General features: G+C 45.9%; 1 protein-coding gene across 11 annotated transcripts in view; it reads right to left on the bottom strand.

Annotated features, from left to right (window-relative positions):
* The window catches only part of LOC140206167 (BRD4-interacting chromatin-remodeling complex-associated protein-like), a 177,252-nt gene that overhangs the window by 115,592 nt on the left and 45,930 nt on the right, over positions 1-15,730 (bottom strand). The window contains exon 2 of one of the 11 annotated variants that reach the window (XM_072274420.1): positions 14,870-14,928. The exons of 9 other annotated variants lie outside the window; for them this stretch is intronic. The gene's annotated coding sequence lies outside the window, so the exon portion shown is untranslated. Of the gene's footprint in view, positions 1-14,869; positions 14,929-15,730 lie in introns of those variants that run through there. One more of the 11 variants, XM_072274418.1, reaches the window with a different exon arrangement.

The following is a 15,730-nucleotide window of genomic DNA, read 5'->3' as shown; positions in this document are numbered from 1 at the left end:
TCCCTACAAAGAACTGTGAGAACAGCCGTGAGCATCACAGGGGTCACCCTACCATCCATCGGGGACATTTATCAGGAGCGCTGCATACACAAGGAGCCCATGCACCCATCCATCCTGCATCCTTTCCACCATCAAACAGGAGACTTTGATGCATCAAGACATGACTGGTGGGAATGGGAGATGGCTTCCCCCCGCCCCCCCAGGTCAATAGGCTTCTGAACTCTCTGCCACACCGCATTCAAAGTGTTATCAGATAATTTGTATTGTACCTCACAAGATTTAATTTATGCACTTTACTGTGTTTATCTATGTGTAATTCACCTGCAGATTTCATCTTTACTTTCATAATTTATTGTGTGTTATATGCATGCTAAATGTACTACTGTGCTTTACACCCTGGTCTGGAAAAATGTTTCCTCATTTGGCGATATACATGTACGTAGTTAAATGACAATAAACTTGACTTAACTGTGCTCTCCTTTCATGGAGACCACACATTTCCAACTTTCGTTTTTAAGTTTCATTTTAGATTTCCTGAATCTCCAATTTCTTTTTTTTGTTTTGCCTTAAAAACTACCATTGACCTAGCTGTCGGTCAGCAGCCCTAACGTGCAAAGATTAAAAGCAGATTTCTGTTTGATTCAGCACCTGGAATTGCCTCCTGCAAGGAATCCTCTTTGTCAACTGGTTTGCTTATTTGTTTATCTATCTATTTATTTATTTGAGCCACACTGCTCTGCTGATGTAACCCTAGCCTAATCATGGAACCCTCCCAGAGCGCCACAACCTTGTCATAGGGTTTGGAGGCTTGTGTGCCTCAATGACCTGGAAAGCCACTGGAGTCAGGGCTTTTTGGCTCTTGGTAGGGTTACCCATGCCAAACAGGTCAGAGGGTAGAGGCCAGACCAAGAGTGTCGGTGTCCACTGGTTCTCCAGGGTCGGGGGTTCAGCTCAGGGTGAACAACCCTGACTGGTCAAACAGCAATCCTTCTTCAATGAAGATGGCATTCCTGGGTATCCACTTAGGACTTACATGACTGACGGTAGTGAAAGCAGAAAGGAAGCCCAGAACACAACCAGAGATGGAGGACCTTCATTGCTGCCCTAAATACAAGCGGTATAACAGGCAGCAAGTAATCACTGAATAATTTACAATGAACCTACTAACCAAGGTACATCTTTGGAGTGTGGGAGGAAACCTACAGTCACAGGGAAAACTGATGGGAATTGAACCCAGGTCACTGGTACTGTGAAGCGCTGTGCTAACCATTACACTACCGTGCAATCCCACAGTATTCTGTTGTGTTCACTCGCCTAGAACTGCTGATGAGACCCAAAACCAGGTAATAGAACAAACTGGAATTCGAAATAATCCTTCGTTCGGTAAAACTAAACCAGACTCAAATCTCAACTCAAATTCACTCTCCCCATTATCTTAATGGTTTACCTCAGAACAATTGAGTCCTTGATTAGGACCAAGACCATTCAGAGAGAGTCAGCCTGGGATGGGTTTCAGCTGACCACTAGACGCTGATTGCTCTGGCTCACTGTAACATACTCCCCTTCTGTACAAGACTGTTTAACAACAGCATAGCCTCCGAACCCATTCAACCCTTTCCTATAACTCGGGTCCTCCAGTCCCAACAGTATCTTTGCAAATGTTCTCTTCACTCTTTCAATCTTATTGATGTCTTTCTTGCAAATGAGTGACCAGAATTGGACACAATACTGCAAATTAACAAATACTCTAAGTTAACAAATTTCACGACACATGCTGGTGATAGTAAACCTGACTCTGATTCTGAAATGAGGCTCCACCAACATCTTATACAACTTCAGCATTACATCCCAACCCCTGAACTCAATACTTTGAATTATGAAGGTCATTGTGCCAAAAACTCTCCCTAGCCTATTTTCAACAAACTATATATCTGTATTCCCAGACCCCCTCTTGCTCTACTGCACAGTCCTCAGTGCCTCAAAACGCTCCGTGTGCAAGACCTACCCTGGGTGGTCTCCCAAAGTGTAACACCTCATGCTTGCCTGCATTTCTCAGGGTGGTATATGGTGACATACATGAACTTTGATAGTAAATTTACTTTGAACTTTTCCAAATAGTCCAGATTCTGCTGCGACCTCTGCAGAATAAAGTCATAACCTATTCACCTTTCCCTCCAACTCAGATCTTCAAATCCCAACAACACCCTTGTAAATTTTCTCTACACTTTTTGAACTGGGTGGCAGGACGGAGATAATCTCTACCAAAGGAGGTATAAGGGACTCACTCCCTCCGCTAGCCTGCAGGTCACCCTTGGGCAAGGTGTAGTACCCGCTTTGCTCCATCCGCCTCGATCAGGGTCACGTGAAGCCATGGGAGCCGGTGGTGGATGGTCGTATGAGCAGCCGGTGCAGATCACAAGTCCTGGTTATGTGACCACTGACACCAGGCAGACAATCTCTGAAGAGTACTGATAATGGCTGGGGTCACCCATCTTGCAAAGACACTGCCCAGAAGACAATGGCAAACTGCTTCTGTAGAAAAAAACTGCCAAGGACAATCATGGTCCATGTCCACGACATGGCACATAATGATCTTGACTTTCAATTTTCTTGACATCTTTCTTGTAGGTAGGTGACGAGAACTACACACAACATTCCCAATTAGGCCTCACCAACGTCTTACACAACTTCAATGTTGTTACACCTAACTCGACTACTTACAAGCTCATTGTTCTATACCCCAAATAAAGAACTGACACGTAGGTACAAGTCGTTTGTTTAAGGTGGTGATGGAATTGAATCGTGTTGTTTGCATCAAATCGAAGAGGGGATTGTGTTGGGGCAGCCTGCAAGTGTTGCCATGCTTCCAGCGCCAACATGGCATGCCAGCAACTAAACCAAACAGCAAGAACAGGGTTCATGGGAAGCTGGGTAAACTGAGGAAGGAGAGGAACTGTAATTTAGCAGTTAGACAATGCTTTACAAAGATCAGGGTTCAATCCGCCTACAAGTTCTCCCTGTGACCACGAGAGTTTCCTCCAGGTACTCCAGCTTCCTCCCACATTTCAAAGGTATACCAGTTAGATTTAGGAAGTTGTTAGCATGCTGTTGGCACCGGAAACATGGCCCAGCACAACCCTCACTGATCTGATTTGACACGAGCAATGAATTTGACTGTAGTTTTTGAATAATAAATCTCAGGGTTGTATGTGGCAACATATATGTACTTCAATAATAAATTTATTTTGAACTATGAACTTTGAATAGAGCAGGGGTTCCTGACCTTTTTTTATGCCATGGACCCCTGGAATAGAGAGATGGTGATGGGAGGGTGAGAAGAGACAAGGGCAGGCGGGTACAAGGCAGATGGACTTTTTCTTCCCCCAAGGTTGAAAGACATTTATTATCAAAGTAAATGTGCAGTATATACGCTCCAGAGACCACCACGATGAGAGAAAAGCACCAACCTCCCCACGGGCACAAGGCAACAAAAACCCCAAACACCCCCTCTTCACGCAAACGGCAAAAAGAACCTCCACACTGTGCACATAGAATAAGCTTGTTTGAGAAGATACACACAGCTCAGTTTTCTATCCTGGCTCCTCGTTGTTCAGTTCATCATTGTGACAGCTGCTTTATTTTTCTGTGTAGGGAATGTGGAGGTTTCTGACAGTACAGCATCCTTAACTGGCCAGAACTCAAGACAATCAACTACACGTGAGTGGTGTAGACCAGACTACACGGAGAGCAGACATCCGTCATCAAACAACATTACCCAACCAGATTTTCATTACCCAAAGATGAACTGAGCTTCACCCTTTAATTCCACAGAGCTGCAGCTGGTAAAAACAATACCTGGAAACGGTAGCTGCTGCCGTGAAGTAGAGGAACCTGCATCCAGTTCGTACACGGGAATGCCCTCTCAATAACACTCTCCACCTTACGTGGCTTCCCACACCTTCATCACCATGAGGATCTCCTAGTAACCCGAGCTCGCCATCCAAAAAGACCCAGTCTTGTTTCAGTAACAGCTCTACCAAGGACGACAATGTGTCACAAAGGATAAATACAAGAGATTCTGCAGATGCTGGAAATCCAAAATAACACACACACAAAATTTCAGAGGAACTCAGCAGGTCAGGCAGCATCTGTGAAGGGGAATAAACAGTTGAGGTCTCAGGCAGAGACTCTTCATCGTGCATTGCAAATTCTGGAATCTCAGCCAGCAGAAGAGGGTTGATTAAAGATTGAAATGATTACATTTCAGATTTATTTGTCACACGTACATCGAAGAATACAGTGAAATTCATCTTTTGCGCCCAATCAACTCTGCGAGGATTGAGCAACCCACAAGTGTTGCCATGCCTCTGGCGCCAACATAGGATGCTCACAACTTACCCCAAGTCTTTGGGATGTGGGAGGAAATTGGGACACTCAGAGGAAGCCCACAGGGCCAAGGGAGAACGTACAAACTCCTTACAGACAGCGACTGGAAATGAACCCCGATCTTACAGTGAGCCGCTAACCGCTGCTCTATCCTAGTGTGGGAATTGACCTTTGGATCCCGAAGCGTCCTCCATGCTGGAGGTTTCCCACCCACTGACTGAAAGGTCCTGATAGACTGTTTGGTGGCTCTACCCACCGGAATTCAGGAGAATGACCTCACTGAAATCTATCGAACGTTGAAAGGCTTCGATAGAGTGGATGTGGAGAGGATGTTTCCTACGGTGAGAGAGTCCATGACCAGAGGGCAGAGCCTCAGAATTGATGGACATCCTTTTCGAACAGAGGTGAGGAGGAATTTCTTTAGCCAGTGGCGAATCTGTGGAATTCTTTGCCACAGGCAGCTGCGGAGGTCAAATTTTTATGTATATTTAATGAAGAGATTAATTGATTCTTGATTGGTCAGGGCATGAAGAGATGCGGGGAGAAGGCTGAGAGAGAAGTAGATCAGCCACAATGAAATGGCTGAAATGGCAGAGCAGACTCGATGGACCAAATGTCCTAATTCTGCTCCTGTATCTTATGGTCTTATGACTAAGTGTGCTGAAGTCTGGACTGATTAATTGCTGTTACTTTCTACCATCTCCTCTCCCTCACAACCTCATACAACAAAACGAGGCTTTATTTACCTAGTGCCCACATATCCAGGGAGAAACACACACACACACCTACCCACCCACCCAGCAGAAAAATCAGTGGCATGATTGCGAGGATCTGGTAACAATTATTCTGCTTAATTGAAGAAATTAAGTGTGCCCTGTGGGCAGGAGAGATAGTGTTGACAGCAGTTTGGGAAGTTGCAGACCCAACCCCAGTTCTGGATGAATGAGAATCAGTCAATGAAATCAATCTAGATCACCATCTTGTGACCCGTGCTGGAAAACTATGCCCGAGTGTTTGTGTTCAGCACCAGTGCTGTCTTGTGACATCCCCTGCGGTTGAACATCCCAAACTCCGAGAGGGAGACTGGGCAGAGCGAGAACCTGGTAAAGTAACCAGCAGTGCCCGATACAAATGAGTATCCTGAACAGAACTGGCGCTCTCGGTACCACAAATGAAGTATTTGTATCTTTTGCTGCCAGCCCATCGTAAGGACTCCACATGGACATGAGCTGCTTCCTCGACAAGTGAGGCTCCCCCTCAACCACGCCCCCCCCCCCACCAATTTTAACCGAGCACCATCCAGAGCGTCCTGACAAGATGCATCTCTATCTGGTCTGGGAGCAGCAGAACATCGGACCGGAATTCCTTATAAAGGACCGTAAGAATGGCTGAGAGGATGATAGGGGTCTCCCCACTGTCCATCAGGGACATTTATCAGGAGAGCTGCATATGCAGGGCCCTTGGTGTTATCAACGGTCCCACCCATCCATCCAGCGTCGTCTTTGACTTTCTACCATCAGGCAGGAGACTCTGATGCATAAAGACAAGAACGGACAGGATGAGAAACAGCTTCTTCCCTCAGGCCATTAGATTTCTGAACTCCCTGCCACATCGCATTCCAAGTGTCACTGGTTAATCTGTTCTGTACCTTACAATAGTTAATTTATGCACTTTACTTTGTGTGATTCATCGGTAGTTTTATCCTTACTTTCCTAAGTTATTGTGTGTTATGTGTACTACTGTGCTTTACACTGTGGTCTGGAGAAACATTGTCTTGTTCCATTGGATACACGTATATAGTTAAATGACATTAAACTTGACTATAACCATTGTTCACAGACGGGTTTCCCAGTTGTACGTCAGTGTTAGCTGCAGGATTGCTTCACAGAGTGAAATGTTTACATCAGTTCACTGGCACCTCGCTGACATTTTGTAGCTATGTGAGCACTACTCGGGTAGATTCATTACACAGAACATTACAGCACAGACCAGGCCACTCAGCCTACTCAAACTCTTCTCTTTTACATAGCCCTCCATTTTTCTATCATCCATGTGCCTATCTAAGAGTCTCTTAATTGCCCCTACCACCACCTCTGGCCAAGCATTCCATGCACCTAACACTGTGTATAAAAACCTACTTCTGGCATCCTCCATACTTTAAAATTATGCCCCCTCATAGCATCCATTTCCACCCTGGGAAGAAGTCTCTGGCTGTTCACTTGATACATGCTTCTTATCATCTTGTACATTTCTATCAAATCACCTCTTATCCTCCTTCACTCCAAAGACACAAGTCTTTGCTCTCTCAACTTATCCTCATAAGACGTGCTCTCTAATCCAGGCAGCAGCCTGGTAAATCTCCTCTGCACCCTCTCTAAAGCTTCCACATCCTTCCTATAATGAGACGACCAGAACTGGACACAACACTTTAACTATGATCTGACCAATCTGTGTTTAAAAAAAGCTACCTCTGACATTCCCTCCCCGATACTTTCCTCCAATCACCTTCTAATTATGCCCCCGCGTATTAGCATTTTCTGCCCCGGGAAGACGACTCTGGCTGTCCATTCAACCCATGCCTCTTATCATCTTGTCCCTGGTCTGATTTCAGATTCTGATCTGCTACTCTTTGGTCACTCCAACACAAAGTGCTGAGTTTAACTTGGCGATCCTAGGCACAGCGCACTGGCAGAGCAGGCTGATCCGGAATAAAACACAGCAACAGACACAAAATGCTGGAAGAACTCAGCAGGTCGGGCAGCATCTATGAAGGGGAAACCACTGTTGACAGTTTGAGTTGAGACACTTCAGTCCACTACAGTCTCCCTGAGGTATGGCTACCCTGAAGTTTAAATCTCCTCCACAACAGGAGTTCAAAGAATTCAAAGTACATTTATTATCAAAGAATGTATAAATTGTACAAACTTGAGATTTTCTGCTTACAGGCAGCCACAAAACAAAGAAACCCAGAAGAACCCAAATAAAAAAAGACCAACACCCAACGCACCATGAAAGAGAAAAAAAAAACAAATCTTGCAAATAGAAGGGAGCAACAACTTTCTGAAACCAATTGACTTCTTAGATCCGATAGCACAGAGTAAGGCCATAGCATCGGTCTCAGTTCATCATTTAGCAGGGCAAATCACCGTGAAGCTGACAAACACAAAGCCACAAAGCAAGAAAGCCGGCCGAGTTCAGTGAGACACTCTCTCATGGCTCCCCCTCTGCGGTTTCTGCTGCTGATTCTTCGACCAACTGCTCACTCAAACTCGCTACCACAGCCACATATCCTCTCCCTCCCTTCCCCCCACCCCGCCACACCACCTTATTCTGGCTTCTCCCCTCTTCCTTTCCAGTCCCAGTGAAGGTCTCAACCTGAAACATCAACTGTTTATTAATTTTCATAGATACCTGACCTGCTAAGTTCCTCCAAGTTTGTGTGAGTTGCTCTGGATTTCCAGCACCTGTGTTTACGAGTCTGAGCCAGATTATCAGATTTGTACTTAACCAAATTCTAGGTAAACAATGCTGCTGGTGGATGAAGACTAAGCACTGTTTCCCCAAAACCAGGAAATCTCCCTGCTCTTAAAATAGCTGCCATTTGAAATTCAGTTCCTTAAAAATAAAGGCAGTGTAGTTCTTGCAGAGACACACACACACACGCAACCAAATGACCATGGTGCAGCCACAAAACATCACAGCATGTAAAGCAAAATATTACCATGAAATACGTGGTTTGCATCAAATTCAATCAGCAAGGATGTGCTGGGGGATCTCCAGGCTTCCAGCGCCAACTCCTGGCTCGCCAAGTTCCTCCAACAGTTCGTTTTTAGCTCCAGATTCCAGCACCAGCAGGCTTGCACTTTCCAACAATTAAAAAATTGCATAGGAACACTGCACTCAGACAACAGGGAAATAACAGATATCCCTGCCCCTCAGGCAGAACCCAAAGACATCAGCCTCAAAGTGCTCATATCACTCAATGGCCACTTTATCTGGTACCTAACAAAGTGGCCTCCGAGTGTACACTGGTGGCCTTCTGCTGCCGTAAGTTCGATGTGCTACGCGTTCAAGATGCTCTTCTGCACACCATTGTTGTAATGTGAGGTACTGTCACCTTCCTGTCAGCTTGAATCAGTCTGGCTATTCTCCTCTGACGTCAAGTTCGAGTTGAGTTCATTGTCATTCAACCATACACACGTATACCGCCAAACGAAACAACGTTCCTCTGGACCAAGGTGCACAACATCGACACATTGGCTCTTCGCTCAACCCCAGAAAATCTGCACAACAAAGATGCATATATCAGGATGCTCTTCACTGTCTGCAGCTCGGCTTTCAATACCATCATTCCCTCAAAACTAATCAATAAGCCTCAGGACCTTAGCCTTAATACAGATATTCCTAACCTGGGGTCCTTGGACCCCTTGCTTGATGGTATTGGTCCATGGCATAAAAAAGGTTAGGAGCCCCCATCCTTGTGCAATTGGGTCCTCGATTTCTTCATTTGCTGACCCCAGTCAGTTGAGATTGGCAAAAACATCTCCTCCATGATCTCCATCAGCACAGGAGCACCATAAAGCTGTGGGCTTAGCCCCCCCACCCCCTGCTCTACTTGCTTTACAATTATGACTGTGTGGCTAAGTACAGATCCAATACCATATACGAGTTTGATGATGGCCAAATCAAAGATGGTGATGATTCAGCATATAGGAGAGAGATTAAAAACCTGGCCAAGTGATGCCACAACGACAACGATAACCTCTCAATGTCAGCAAGACCAAGCAGCTGATTATTGTCTTCAGGAGGATGAAACCAGAGGTCCACTGGGGGATCAGAAGTGGAGAGGGAGAACAACATTAAATTCCTCAGTGTTATCATTTCAGTGGGTTTTTCCTGGGCCTTGCACACAAGTGCCATTACTAAAAAAGCACAGCAGGGCCTCTGCTTTCTTAGATGTTTGTAAAGATTCAGCATGACATCTAAAACTTTGACAGACTTTTATAGACACGTAGTGAAGTGTATATTGACTGGCTGCATCACGGCCTGGTATTAAAATACCAATGCCCTTCAGATCCTCACCGCTCAGGACATATTCTCTTCTCACTGCTGCCATCAGGAAGGTGGTACAGGAGCATCAGGACTCACACCATCAGGTTCAGGAACATTTACTACCCCTCAACCATCAGGTTCTTGAACCAGGGGGGATAGCTTCACTCAAGGGGCTGGAGATTTTTCTGCCAACATGGATTGACTGTGGCTTTTCTGTCAGGTAGTCCAGGATCCAGTAACAAGGAAGGGTGGTGAGATCCAACAAGGACAGTTTCCCACCACCTTCTGAGGGATGATCAAAAAAACATCTAGCTGAAGCCAATAAACAGCATCCTGGTGTGTGCGATCCATAATGTCACCCTCTTGGGCACCAAGATCCAAGGGTCAGAGGACTGCTCGGGAGAGATGTTGAAGATGTTTGCTAGAACCTCTGTTAACTGGGCCAGTACCCAAACAGGCCCTGCAGATTTACATGGGTTGACCCTGGCCAAGATCTTCCTCACATCAGCTGCAGCCAGAGAGTCTGCTCCTTGGGGAGAAAATGGGGGGGGGGGGGTCTTTCTCACCAGCACAATGTTCTGTACATCAAACCGAGCATAAAAGACACTCAGCCCATCAGGAAGAGAAGCGCCATTATTCTTGACACGCAGGGTGGACTTGTGGTCTGTAGTGGACTGAGTACCCTGCCACATGTGCCTCGTGTCACAGAAATGGCTGTATATTCTCTGTGAATAATCCTGATGGCATGGGAAAGCAGAGCTCTTGCTGGCCTGAGAGCTATCTTATCCCGCGATCTGAAGGCAGCACACCGCTCTCTGAGCTGTGCCTGGACCTCTCTCATTAACAAGGCGTTTTCATCCACAGAACTGCTGCTCACTGAATACATTTTTGTTCTTTGCACCGTTATCTATAATCTCTAGAGACTGTTGAGCAGATCCTAGGAGATCAGCAGTTTCTGAGGTACTCAGACCACCCTGTCTGGCACCAACAATCACTCTGCAGTCAAAGCCAATTAGATCACATTTCGTTCCCCATTCTGATGTTTGGTCTGAACAATAACTGAACCTCTTGACCATGTCTGCATGCTTTTATGCACCGAGTTGCAGCCACATGATCGGCTGATTAGATTTTTGCATTAACAGGTACAGCTAATGGCGGCCACATTAAATGTATAATCTCCACCCAACGTTCCCAGAGGAATGAGTTAATTGGTCATCAGCACACTGCTATTTGTTTCACATCACCACGAAGCAGGAGAGAGTCCAATGACCCACTGAGTGAACGCCAGCTCTCTGAGAAATTCCATCACGCCCAGCCCCAATTCATTTCCCTGCCCTCACTGTGCACAATGACCAAACTTTAGGCTATCGACTGAATTCCAAACCACTTTGCAACAGCCCAAGGTCACACAAGGCGCTGGGGGAAGAGCAAGGACTTGTTTTGTTCTAATGGTCTAGTCACAGAGCTGAGAAACTCATCTTTTGACCCATCGATTCCAGGCCAGCAGTCAAGCGTCTATCTTACATGAATCCTAAGCAATAATCTACTCAGTTCCTCCAGCAGCTTGTGTGTTGCATCTCCAGTCTTGTGTCATTACACTAGTCCTACCTTCAACTATTTTGTTCTCCCCAATCCCTCTCTGCCAAAGGAGGTGTAAGGTGTTCCTTCCCTTCACTAGCCTGCAGGTCACCCTTGGGCAAGGTGTAGCACCTGCTTAGACCACACCCCTCCCCACACCAAATCAGGGTCATGTGAAGCCATGGGCGCAGGTGGTGGATGGTCGTATGAGCAGAGGGTGCATATCACAAGTGTCCTAGTTATGTGACCACTGACGCCAATCAGACAATCTCTTAATAGTGGCCGGGGGTGGGGGTGGGGGGGGCACCCATCTTGCAACGACACTGCCCAGAATGCAATGCAAGCAACTTCTGTAGAAAAGTATGTATAGGACGATCATGGTCTATGACAATGATTGGCATATTTTTCTATAGAAGTGGCTTGCCGTTGCTTTCTTCTGGGCAGCATCAAAAGTATCATACAACACTGCACATAATGAAGATGATGATGAAGCCCTTCAGATTCTACTACACACTCAGTATACCTTCAGAGAGGCCAATTAACAGAGCAATGTGCAGATCTTTGGGACATGCAAACAAAGTTGAGCTCTGAGAAAACCCACAAATCCACAGGAAGAACATGCAAACCCCAGGTGCACAGCACTGGAGGTCAGAGTGAACACAGATCACTGTATTAACCCAGCTGATGGGCAGAGGCCGCACTGGCCCAGCTCACTGGCAGAGGCTGTACTAACCAAGCCACTGGGAAGTAGATGCTTAGTCAGTCCAACTGTTTGCTCATCTGCCACACCTTCTGATCAAAGTCAAACTCTAACCACACGCTGAAACCACATCTTCTGAGCTAAATCAACACAGCACACTTTTGCTTACTCAAAATTTCCCTCAATCAACCTTCTTCAGACCTTCTCTCTGTGTGATGGATAATTAGCTACCCTTTGTTTCAAAACAACTGGTAACTTATCTGTAACCAGTGGTGCTACCCAAAAATTAATAGTTAAAATTACCATTTCACGAGGACTGGAAGATTGAGGGGAGATTTGATAGAGGTATACAAAGTTATGAGGGGGATAGAAAGGGTAAATGCAAGCAGGCTGTTTCCACTGAGGTTGGGTGGGACTACACAGAGAGGTCATGGGTTAAGGGTGAAAGGTGAAAAGTTCAAGGAGAACATGAGGGGAAGCATCTTCACTCAGAGGGTGGTGAGAGTGGGAATGAGCTGCCAGCACCAGTGGCGCATGCAAGCTCGATTTCAATGTTTAAGAGAGAAGTCTGGACAGGTACTTAAATGGTAGGGGTGTAGGAGGCCATGGTCCTGGCGCAGGTCGATGGGAGTAGGCAGTTTAAATAGCTTGACATGACTAGATGGGCCAAAGAGCCTGTTTCTGTGCTGTACTTTTCTATGATTTTATAAAAGCAATGTAGACACTTGGTAAAGCATTGGTCAGACCACACCTGGAATATGGTGAGCAGTGTTGGGCCACTTATCTAAGAAAGGCTGTGCTGGCATCGAAGAGGATCCAGAGAAAGTTCACAAGAATGATTCTGGGAACGAAACGGTTAATGTATGAGAAGCATTTGATGGTTCTAGGCCTGTACTCACTGGAGTTTAGAAAAACGAGGTGGGGGGGGGATCTCATTGAAACCTATCAAATGCTGATAGGCTTCTGCCAGGGGGGAGGAGATGGTGGCATGACGCAGCGTGCGCGGCCATTCCGAATGATATCATATGTGTTAACTAGGGGTCATGCACAATCCGGATTTGATGGAGACAGCCGTGAGAAGCACAGAGGAACACCTGGAGTAACTTCTGAAATGCCCGCTTCACTGCCGCTGCTACTGCGCGATCGAGAATCTCCAGAGACGAAGGCCCCAAATCCTCAGCTTTGCCTGTTGCCTGTTGCCGGGGCCGGGGTTGAAGCGCTCGGCAGAGTTGGTGCTCGGTGCCGGAGAGCTGGTTGGAGGCTCGGAGTTTTCAGACGGACTCAGAGTCAGACTGTGGTCGGATGCTTCCGGGATGCTGCATCGGCAAGTTGGCGGTGCTGGAGGTTCACCGTCTGTGTGAGATGATGGGACTTTCGAGAGACTTTGAGATTTTTACCGTACCATGGTCTATTCTTATCAAATTACGGTATTGCTTTGCACTGTTGTAACTATATGTTATAATTATGTGGTTTTTGTTAGTTCTTAAGTCGGTTTGTCATGTGTTTCCGTGATATCATTCTGTAAAAACATTGTATCATTTCTTAATACATGTATTACTAAATGACAATAAAAGAGGACTGCGTGTCCTCATAATCTAATCTAAATATTGAAAGGCTTAGATAGAGTGGACGGAGAGAGGATGTTTCCTGTAGTGGGAGACTCCTGGACCAGAGCACACAGGCTCAAAATAGACAGCTGTCCCTTTAGAACAGCGATGAGGGGGAACTTCTTTAGCCAAAGAGTGGTGAATCTGTGGAACTGATTGGCACAGACGGCTGTAGAGGCCAAGACATTAGTAGATTTGAGGTGGAGGTTTAAAGGTTCTTGATCAGTCAGGGTGTCAAAGGAAGAAGCTGGGAGAATGGGATTGAGAGGGATAATAAATCAGCCATGATGGAATGGCACAGCAGTCTTGATGGGCTAAATGGCCTAATTTTACTCCTATATCTTGTGAATGCTTTGTACAGCCACATATTATTTATGGGTTTTTTTGTAACTATATGGCAGAGCAGACTCACAAAAGTGGCAGGTGCTGGTTTGATTTCAGCATTTAGGAGAAGTTTGGACAGGTGCATGGATGGTTCAGATAGGGTATAGAGGGCTAACTATACTTCATTAGGAGTTTGAAGAGATTTGGTGCATCAACAAAAACACTCAAACTATAAATGTACCACAGACAGCGTTCTGACAAGCTGCATCACTGTCTGATATGGGGGGGGGGCTACTCCACGGGACCAAGAGAAGTGCAGAGGGTCATAAATTTAGTCAGCCCCATCTTGGGTATTAGTCTACAAAGTACCCAGGACATCTTCAAGGAGCAGTGTCTCAGAAAAGCAGTGTCCATTATTAAGGACCTCCAGCACCCAGGCCATGCCCTTTTCTCACTGTTACCATCAGGAAGGAGGTACAGAAGCCTGAAGGCACACACTCAGCGATTCAGGAGCAGCTTCTTCCCCTCGGCCATCTGATTTCTGAATAGACATTGAACTCGCGAACACTAACTCACTTTGTTAATACATATTATTTCTGATTTTCAACGATTTTTAATCTGTTCAATATACATATACGGCAGTTGATTTACCCATTTATTTATTATTAGTTTTTCTTCTTCTGTATTATGTACTACATTGAACTACTGCGTCTATGTTGACAAGCTTTACAGTGCATCCTGGTGCTAGTAAACCCGATTCTGATTCCTCCTGAGAACAGGGCATGTTCTGGGTGACGGATGCTGCCTTTTTGAGGCATCGCTCCTCGGAGATGTCCTGGATACTACGGAGGCCGGTGCCCGTGATGGAGCTGACTATGTTTACAACTCTCTGCAGCTAACCTCGATCCTGAGCAGTAGCCCCACCCCAGACGGTGATGCAGCCAGTTAGAATGCATCGCACATCTGTAGAAATTTGCGAATGTCAAACTCTCCATGAGATACCGCCTAGCCGGGGAAACTTACCCAACTCTATATGCTTGAGATGAGGGAGAAAACCAGTGGAAAGACACATGTATCATGTACATGTGACATGTCCTGTGCACCGAGTTTCCTCTCAACATTGACAAGCTCTCACCAATTAAAAATATACTCTCCTGTATGATTAACTGTGGCGTACAAGTGTACATTATTTCCTGTATAATACTACTCAGCTCATACTCACACACAGTCACTCAGCTTGTCTGTCTCCGCTTGTAATCCCTTTAACTCTTTAACAGGCAGCTGTGGAGACAAGTCGTTCATTTATCTATTGAGACACAGTACGATACAGGCTCTTCAAGCTGTGTCACCCAGCAATCCCCCAATTCTATCCTAGCCTAATCACGGGACAATTTACAATGGCCCATTAACCCACCAAATGGCACACCTTTGGACTGTGGGAAGAAACTGGAATAACCAGAGGGAACCCACGCGATCACAGGAAGAGTGTGATCCTTATAGACAGTGGCAGGAATTGAACCCGGGTCGCCTGTACTGTTCAGTGTTGTGCTAACCACTATGCCACATTTAAGGCAGTGGTTCTAGGTTCTTGATTAATCAAGGCAGGAAGGATTTGAAAACATAGAAAACCTACAGCACAATACAGACCCTCCAGCCCACAAAGCTGTGCCAAACATGTCCTGACCTTAGAACTACCTAGGTTTTACCCAGAGCCCTCTATTATTCTGAGCTCCATCTGCCTGACAGGAATCTCTTAAAAGACCCTATCATATCTGCCTCCACCACCATTGCCGCAGCCCATTCCACGTACTCACCACTCTCTGCGTAAAAAAAAAACTTACCACTGACATCTCCCCTGTACCTACTTCCAAGCACCTTAAAGCTGTGCCCTCTCATGATAGCTATTTCAGCCTTGGGAAAAAGCCTCTGACTATCCACACAATCAATGCCTCTCATCATCTTATACACATCTATCAGATCATCTCTCATCCTCCATCGCTCCAAGGAGAAAAGGCCGAATTCACTCAACCTATCCTCATAAGGCATGCTTCCCTATCCAGGCAACATCCTTGTAAATCCTCTC

This window comes from Mobula birostris, chromosome 12, assembly GCF_030028105.1.
Source record: "Mobula birostris isolate sMobBir1 chromosome 12, sMobBir1.hap1, whole genome shotgun sequence".
Taxonomy (NCBI): domain Eukaryota; kingdom Metazoa; phylum Chordata; class Chondrichthyes; order Myliobatiformes; family Myliobatidae; genus Mobula; species Mobula birostris.
The sequence above is the reverse complement of the archived record's forward strand: the minus strand, read 5'-3'. Positions and strand labels throughout refer to the sequence as shown.